Consider the following 9,944-nt stretch of genomic DNA (forward strand, 5'->3'; position numbering starts at 1 on the left):
GCGTATGCTGTTATTTCAAATTCTGAGCTTCTCTGTTTTGTATATCCTATAGAAAAATTTGCAATTAAATGTGATATATTGAGGGCTTCCCAGTCCATAGTTTAGGATCAAGTTACTAGAAATTAAACTGTTTCTTTCACTAAAGGAAAAAAGAAAGATCTTGGATAAGGAGTTAAAGTGAAGTATTCACATTCCTGGTTATGTAGAAAGAGAGGTTATCACCTGTAGTGCATAGTGTCACTGTAATTTCTGTTTAGAAGAATCATTTTCAGAATAATGTTGGAGACCACTCAAAATCTCCACCACATAAGAAACAAATTGCTTGTCAAGCCCACGAAGTAGAAAACTCAGTTGACTTGGAGGAGTAAGAGGGAGAAATAATTATTGAAATACAATTCCAAATGCTCTGAGAACTGCATATCGTATTATGTCCTGTGGGTCTCTGAAGGACTCGACCGACAATCACGCTGTTGTTAGCCCCTGTGATACTCCCACAGCGTCGTTTAGAGCTCTCTCATCATTAAATAGCAGACATTTTGTGGAATTGATAAATATAGTCTTCCACATTAACTAAATAATCCTCCCAATAGTCTAGTAAAGCAGATGGAGAGAATAGAACAGAGAAGTTGTTAAGGGGCTTAGCGCAGTCCACAGAGACAAGATTGTGACTTAGTTAGTATTGGACCTCCCTAGTTCAAGTTTATGACACCTTCTCTTCCATTTTTTACTTATAAATAGCAACCAAGTCTCCAAACCACAACCACCCCAATCCCTGCTCCCTTGTGCTTGCCTTTAATTCTTTCCATTTAATCAAGAACAGGACACAGTATTGCTGTAAAGGGAATTACAGCTTTTTCATACGTACATTTTCTTATGTATATATTCATGAGCATTAAAATGGCTTTTAATAAGACTTTTTTCAAATGGACAAATATTTTTATTTTTTCCCTTTTGTTAAGGAACAGCTTAGTTTGAAGCACATTGTTTCTATCAACCCCTGAATTACTTTTATTCTTGATCCTTGATACAATCGACTCCTCTTTAATTAAGAAAAATAAGCTCATTATTGTATTTCTTGTTGGTGACAAGCACTTTCCTAGCCAGTAGAGAAGCATAAATGAATACGATACGGCTGCCCTTTTGAAAGAACCTAGAATGGGGGAGGAAAATGATGGCTAAACAAACAATAATGGTCATAGTAATGATAATAATTCCTGGGGATTTATTATGTTCCAGACCCTGTGCTATGCGTGCCTCACTTCATTTGATCTTTTGATATAAGAGCTATTTCTATTCTCATTTTTTGTAGACTATGAAACTGAATCTTGCTAGGTTAATGCCTTTACACATTGAACCCATGTAAATAACTAATACCCCATTCTCCCACTCAAGGCCCATCAAATAATATCATCTTCTAATAGTTCCATTTTTCGTCTAATTTTTCCACATAAAGCTTTTTGACAGTTTTAGTTCTCAATATAATTAATACTTTTCATTCTGGTTTGTATTTTTATGATTTTTCTTGGCTTGAATTCTACCCCCAAGTCTAATCAATTCTGTGTCAGTAATAAATGGCATTTCAGAAACTTCAAAGTTGAGAAACTATTTTTGCAATTATTTTTAGGTCATGCTACCATGTCAGTTTTTGTGGTTAGTGGTTTTTCTCTCAAATACCAGATGATCTTGGGAACTCTCCTGAGTTTCAGATGGATGTGAATGCTACTCTTCTCTCGCTCTTTTAAAATATCCCTACATTGCTATATTTATTTTTATTCCTTATTCGTATGATATCCTTCATTTTCAAATGGTAAATATTTTAAGACAGACACTAAATCTTGTTAAATTTGGATTCTTCAGGGTCCAAGTTCAGGGTCTGGTATATAGTAAGTCTCAATGTTTGTTGAATTGAGTTGAATTTTACTTTATGAGAAGATGACTGTATCTATGAGGTCTTTAACCTTTCTTAGCATTACCTATTCAATATTTCCCTTTCTTTACCTCTCCTTTATTTATTTCTTTTTGTTTCAGAGCAGTAAAGTTCTTCCCTCCTTTTCAAATGTGGCCCCACCGTTTTTACACTGTGATTATTATTGATCTATTTTTCTCTTTGATCAGTAGGCCTTCAGTGTCTTCTCTTCCCTCTTAGCAGTTCCCATGGATATCTCTTCCTTTCCATTTGATTATAAGTTTTATTCTGATGTGGCAAAATTCTTTCCAAAGGGTATGGTATGGAAAGGAGTAGAAAAAAGAGTAACTTCACAGTGGAGAAATGCTACCTCAATCAGATGATCAAGGTCAACATCAACAGTGATAAATCATGATGATAGTATATGCATTTGATACAATGTGATGAAAGCAATACTTTACCTCTGTGATCTTCCTCTGAAGAATTCGTATCTCCAGTCTAACCATAAGAAAAACACCAGACGAATTCCAATAGGGGGCATTCAAGAAAATATCTGAACATTACTGTCAGAACTGTCAAGGTCATTGTTTTAGCTTCCAAATGTGTTGGCAGGGCTGTGCTCCCTCCAGGGTTCTAGCAGAGATTTCTTCCCTTGATCCTTCCAGCTTCTGGTGGTTGTCAGCATTCCTGTGGTTGTGGGTGCATCACTCCCATCTCTGCACAGTGATCATATTGCTTCTTCCTCTTCTCTCTGTATGTCTCTCCTTTGTCTGTCTCTTATAAGGACACTTGTCATCGAATTGAAGGCCCACCCAGATAATCTAGGATGACCTCATCTGGAGACCCTTAACTTAATTACATATAAAAGACCCTTTTTCCGAATAAAGTCGCATTCACAGGTTTTAGGGATTAGGATGTGGAAACATCTTTTTGATGGTCACCATTCAATCCACTCCATTCATCTAAAATAAAGAATGTCAGGGCCCGCCCTGTGGCCGAGTGGTTAAGTTCGCGCACTGTGCTTCAGCTGCCCAGGGTTTCTCGGGTTCGGATCCTGGGCATGGACATGGCACTGCTCATCAGGCCACATTGAGGCAGTGTCCCACATGCCACAACTAAAACATACAACTACGTACTGGGGGGATTTGGGGAGAAAAAGCAGGAAAAAGAAAAAATTGGCTAGAGTTGTTAGCTCAGGTGCCAATCTTTAAAAATAAATAAATAAAATACAATAAAATAAAGAATGTCTGAGAAACTATGAAGGCCAAGAAGAGCCTAAGAAGCCCTAATGACTAAATATAATATGGTATCCTGGATAGGATCCTGGAATACACAAAGGACATTGGGTAATGACCAAGGAAATCTGAATAAAGAGTGGACTTTAGTTAATGATAATATATCAATATTAGTTTATTCATTGTAACAAATGAACCATAGTAATGCAAGATGTTGATAATAGTGGAAATTGGGTTTGGGGTATATGCATCTAAAACAGTTCTGAAAAACAAAGTCTACTTTAAAACAATTCTACATTTAATCTTTTATAACAGTTCTGTCAAATAGAAATATAATACAAAACACTTCTGTAATTTTAAGTTTCCTGGAAGTCACATTTCAAAAAGTAAAAAGAAATAGGTGAAATTAATGTTAAGAATATGTTTTATTTTATGTAGCCTAATATATTCCAAATATTATTGTTTCAAAAAGTAATCATTAAGAACATATATTTCAATCTTTTTTGGTAGTGTTTTTATGTGTGATACTAGAAACAACACAGGTGCCTGACAGAACTACAATCCAATAACAATATTGTAGACAACACAACAGTTAAAGTAAAATTTCATCCTACCAAAACAAAGTTGTGTTTAACAGAAAAACTATTTCATACTGCTGCAGCTTTTAAATTTAAATTAATGAGACTACATAAAATTCAAAATTCAGTTTCTCAAGAATACGAGCCACATTTCAAGGGCTCAGTAGCTACTTGTGGCTTGTGGCTACCACATTGAACAACACAGCTCCACGTTTTCCTTGTTGCTTGCTTCTGTTATGTACTGTACAGCAACCTTCTACCCCCAACCTCGCCCAAAATCAGTGCCTTAAAAAACCAGTTTATTAAATCCCATAATTCTTTGAGTTGACCTCATAGTCATTTTCTGGTCTTGCTTTATGTCTTTCATGCTGATGGTGTTTAGAGAGACACTGGGGCTGGAATGTCCAAAATAGCCTTATCACAATTCTGGTTCCTTGCTGGGAGAGCTGCAAGGTTGGGCTGAGCTAGGATGCTGTGATGGCCAGGCCTCTCTCTCCTTCTCCAGCCTCAAGGCCTCTCCCTCTATACACGCTGTCTCCATGTGGTCTCTTTAGCAGGATAATCAGATGTAATACATGGTGGTTCAGGGCTCCCAAAAGCTCAAAAGTAGAAACTTCCAGGCCTTTTTAAGGCTTAGATCTGAGACTTGCACAGTGTCACTTTTGTGCTATTTAAATATTGCTATTGTTAGAAGTGAGTCACAGACCAGCACAGATTCAGGGTGGAAGGGAAATATACAAGGGCATAAATACCAGGAGGCATGGAGATTAGTGTTCCTGAGTGTTGATTAGACTTTCAACAAGTATTTATTTCACAATGATTGTCACTGTTAATTGTCATGATTGTGTACTGTTATTTCAAAGTAACAGAGAGGTGAAGTAAGTGGGGAACCTGGGATTCAAGCCCAGGCAGGTGTTCTGATTCCTGAGCTCCTGTCCTATTTGTTAAGTGTTTAAATGTTAATTTTGTTGATGTAAACAACTTGTAAGAAAAAAAAGAAAACAGGCCTACTGAGCAATATTTTAAATCCTTGATGTTATCGTTGTTGTGATTAAAGAAGTTCTCATTAACCGCAACTTCTTACAGTCAGCATTAATTACATGTGCTGTAAAAAAGATCTCTTTCTTTCTCTCTCTCTCACTCTTGTTCACCCAGCTGTTGCTCTTATTCTCTCTTCCTTTTTATGAATAAATCGTGGTGGTTGTGTGGAAATTTCTGCCAACTTTACACAACCTTTTCACTTAGATGTCACAGTAAAACACATTTTTATCTAATCACCCAATTATTCAGGGCTCTTTCTGCTGACCTTAAATTCTTTCTTTTCCTTTATAATCACCGAAGACTCATCAGTGACATTAGCAGTTTTGTGTAATCTAATATGTTTGAATTCCATATTTTTCTTAGGCAAAGAAATCAACTCTGACAAAGTAATGACTTCAACATAATTGTCGTTAACAAAAAGGTTACAGTGTACTCGCCAGAAGATTAGAGCTGGGAATCACTCTCTTTTGTGCCTCTACATCTTTCTTTGCTCTAAATTCTTTAAACATAACAAATAATCATGCCTTATTAAGCACCTGCTCAATGAAGTTGGGAAATCAGACTATGGCCACATTGAATGCTGACCTTTGACTTCTTCTGTCAGATGCCAGAATGATTTTTCTCCTGGATCTTGGTTTGACATTAGGGAGCAATTGGCTAATCCTCAGATTTTCCAAACTTGCTCTCTGGTCTCTTGCTAATGCTCATCTTGTTCTATGTCTTAGATTTATTATGATTTATTCACCATGTGGGGTAACAGTATCTCCTTTTATCTTAAAGGAAACAATATCTGTATGATTCGGAACCCTAGTTCTCAAGGGAACTCAGGGAAAAAATTTGAAAACTTAGAAATAAGCTTTACCTCTTCCTTTTGGTCTTCCTTCCTAATGTAGAATTTGGACAAGTGGATAAAATAAAGGGATATGTGAGCAGAAAAGATACTGGGTCTAATGAATTGGGACTTCTCACTTGATGGGGAAATAATAGAATAATACCACACTCAGAACAAAGAACTATGGATTTGAATAGTTTTTCCAAACAATGGACTTAACATATTTTTTTTGAAATGTAATCAATGGGCCTTTAGTATTTTAAAAGATAGCTGGAGTTGGCATTGCTTTTAAGTTACAAATATGATGAAGTCCAGAATTGTGAATAATGTCTTCCTAGATTATATACAGAATGAGGTGTTGGAAAAAGCACTTTGGTAGGCCAGGTAGGAGAGAGAAACCTTGGGGAAAAGATACCCTCAAACAGAAAAGGTAAGAAAAGTGAAACCTACATTAATTGGACATCTATAGTGTGTTAAGCACTGTGCTGGGCACATCATAAATAAACAGGAAAGCTGAACAGTGGCCATAGCAGCCCATGAAAAGGAGCTAGAACACAGAGAACTGAACAGAAAGGAGCGACAATTGACTACGACAATTTAAGTGGGGACAGACAGCCCTTCCACTCCAGGCAATTTGCTAAGCTTCATCAATTCCATGAGCTCCCCAATGTCCTCACAGTTCACTCACGCCCTTTTTGCTGAAGTCATCCACAGTGTTTCTCTTATTTGCTGCCATGAACCAATACTGGTTCACCTTCACAATTTTAGAAATTTTGTTCTGTTTTTGACCCATATGTCTTAATTTTGATTCAAGGAATATGATCTCTTGAAGGACCCAAAATGAAGGCTGCTAAATAAAGAGTTCAGGTTCAGTACCTGGTGACAGTGCATAAGGGGAAGGAGGATAAGACAGAGGGTAAGAGTATTCAGAAGGATTTAATGTGGAGAGAAGACCTATATTAGGACCTAGAATGAGAAATTAGCTGTAAAAGAGAGTTTCTGAAGGAGAACAACAAGGGTAATGGTGATGGTCAAAGAAGTAGCTATGAAGCCACTATCACTTTTAGTTTTGTATTGTTTGATATTCTTTTTGTTTGTTTTATTTTCTTCCTTCACTCCTCACAATGATTTAAACCTGAAAGTCAGATACGAAATATTTTAATTCTATTCAAAGATTATAAGAGAAGCTGAAGAAAATAATTAAAAGTAAAAATTGAGAGCAGAATGCTTAGATTTGGCAGAAACAAAAAACAACTGAAACTGTTAGGCCTCATGTAAGGACCTACAAAGTAAGAGAAAAGGATAAGAGAAGCTCTTAGAAATATTTAAACCTGAGTTAATTTCTGCAATGGCCCTGGCAGAAGAACTGACTACTTTCAACTTGACGAAACTGACTGAGCAATAAGAAAGTTACTAGAGATACTCAATAAACAAATAGAACTGACTTGAACTATATTTGTGAGGTACACGTCACCCACATGCTGACCTTTTTAATACCAAATTTATATCTTATCCAACACACACACAACATATATTCACCCAAACTGAGCATTTTATTATTATTATTATTATTATTTTATCTCAAACTAATGGTAAAGACATCTAGAACTCAATGATTCTATGGATTAAGATGCTATTGGTTCCAAAGAAGAATTGTATGGTAGTAGGAGAGAGAATAAAATCAGGAGGACATTGCAAACCATGTTGTCATGTGGAGAACTATAGGGTGCAAGCAGGGTCCTTAACTCTTTTGTTCAGCTGCTCTCCAGAACGGAGTGCAACAGGGAAACTTGATAAATACTGGCTGACTGAATAAGTGAATTGTTCAAGGCCAATGCTTCCACAACCTTTTTCTGTCACATCAGGCTTAGAAAATGTGTGGCAAATGGTGGTAAATGGTTGTGGTTTGACTTCAAGGATCCAGCCTTCCCCAGTTCTTACAGGATGCACAAAGGATGAGCAGTTGAGTTTCTGAGCACCTGCATGTGTTGTGGCTTATTGCGTGGGATGCGCTAAGGTAGTCTATGAAAATTTCACTTGAAATATACTTTTCTTCAGGTCTCATATTAGCCTATTCTGACCTTTGTGTCTTCTAGACAAATGGTGTTTTGGGAGTAAAAATGCTCCCCTTCCTCTAGGTGGATGTAGCTTGGTAACACCTATGGCTTCTACTGTCTTTTCTTTCACTCAACTCATTTTGTGCAATCTTCAATCTAGTGCTCACTGACTACCTTATACTTTTAAATTTATCGGTTCTTTCTGCTTCTTGTCTTCACGAAATCTTCCTGTGGCTTAAATTTCCCTTTACCTTATTGTGTTCAAGTTTCAGAATTCTATATTCTCTTGAATTTCTTTCAAAAGGAGAAAAAAATAGAAATCCAGAGTTTTCTCTCTCCTGTTATCTTTTGTGTTGTTGGTTTTGTTTTGATTTGTTTTCTTTCAAACTAATTCATACCAAATCACATCATCTGATGATTCAAGATGGTGTTGAAGCCCACCAGTCGTGACTTCCAGGAAAACACCTGTTAGGTTTATTTGCTTCGCTGTGGACATGTGGGTTATCTGGAGAAGTTTTTGGGAGGAGCTTATTATAGCATTTTGGCTTGGACTATGTAATACTAAGAAGAGATGGACAAAATGGAGGCCCATTTGGAATTGAGTGCTGTCAAGAAGCAGGAGCAGTTTAGTGACTCATTGTCTTAGTCATTTTTATCTAGAAGGCAAGAGGATTAAAGTCAAGCTAAAGCTGTCATTGATAAAGAAGCAGTTGTCTCTCATGTCCATCAGCAGCAGGGCTGCTATTTTTGTATTTGTAGAGTGTATCCTTGCTTCTGTCTTGTTTCGGGCGTAGTCATGCAGTGGCCTTGCCTGTCTAGTCCACCACAGTCACCAGGTGGCCAGGTCTGGGTATGGTTTATGTTATGCAAACATTGTCCATGTTCAGTTGGAAACATTAGGCCTAGCTAGCAGATCTGGGTTGCCAGGTTCCAACTTTTTATTCATGTAGTTATTGGTCTTCATTTGCTCATACTTCTCCCTAGAGGTCTTTTCTACTTGAAACCATTGATTTATATCCAAGCAGAAAATGAGATAAATCCCATAGATACTGGTATGGATCCCTTCCTGAAATCTTCAGGTCTACAAAAAGAAAGAAGGAAAATAGAGCAACTGGGAATTTTCTTTGTAATATCAAAGATCTCAGCTGGAGAATAAAGACAGAGCCAGAGTCAGAGAAGTCACAGCATAGAGCTTTGCTCCTGTGAAGCTATCCTGAGGCATAAATGAGCCTAGTAGGTGCCAGCACTCTGCCTGACTTGGCCACACAATTCAAGGATAAGTCCCAAGTATCTTATTTTTGGATCGATGGTCCCACTAACTTTAACCTTCCCTTGTGGTTTCTATTTTGTGTAAGTGATATTTGTGGGCTTTGTCAGGATTACCACCAAACTACAATAATATAGGGAAAATTCCAAGTGTTTTTTCCATGCTATCCTTTAAAATTATCCCATCTGTCTAGATATAACAAAGACTCTAAAATTTCTGGGCGGTCTTCAGTAATAGACTTCTTTAGTTTTCTGTACTGATGTAGCTTTTCCTTATTTTTATATCCTGTTGGTAATTTTGATGCAAACTGACAAGGAAGGAAGGACAATTGGTTGGGAGGTAGTAGTCATTTCACTCTCTTATCTGGAGAAATGTATGTGATGTCTAAAGACTGAGAAAGGGTAAATTTTTCATAATGAATATTTAAAAATTTTTATGTGCAAATAGTTGTAATTTCTGCAAAATTTCATCAACACAAAATTCTCAGGCAGAATTTTCCTCTCCAAATGAGAGGGAAATAGACTCTGTAGTAAGTAGACTTAAAGATGCTTTCAAGGGGCCGGCCTGGTGGTGCAGTGGTAAGTTCACAGGTTCTGCTTTGGTGGCCCCGGGTTCACTGGTTCGGATCCTGGATGCGGACATGGCACCACTTGGCAATCCGTGCTGTGGTAGGCGTCCCACATATAAAGTGAAGGAAGATGGGCACAGATGTTAGCTCAGGGCCAGTCTTCCTCAGCAAAAAGAGGAGGATTGGCAGCAGATGTTAGCTCAGGGCTAATCTTCCTCAAAAAAAAAAAAAAAAAAAGATGCTGTCAATAACCTTAGGTAAGGGAAATCTCAGGTGTCCTTCTGCCACATAGCCCAGAGTTTCAAACACAGATGTATCTAAGGGATGACCATTCAGCCAACTTACAAACCTGCTGATCTGTTCTTAAGGGAGGATTTAGTCAACAGAAATTAATCTAATGTTATACTTCAAACTTCCTTCCTCTCCTCCCCCAGAAAATCCTAATCACTGACCCTTGACC

Source organism: Equus przewalskii, chromosome 4 (assembly GCF_037783145.1).
Source record: "Equus przewalskii isolate Varuska chromosome 4, EquPr2, whole genome shotgun sequence".
Lineage (NCBI taxonomy): Eukaryota > Metazoa > Chordata > Mammalia > Perissodactyla > Equidae > Equus > Equus przewalskii.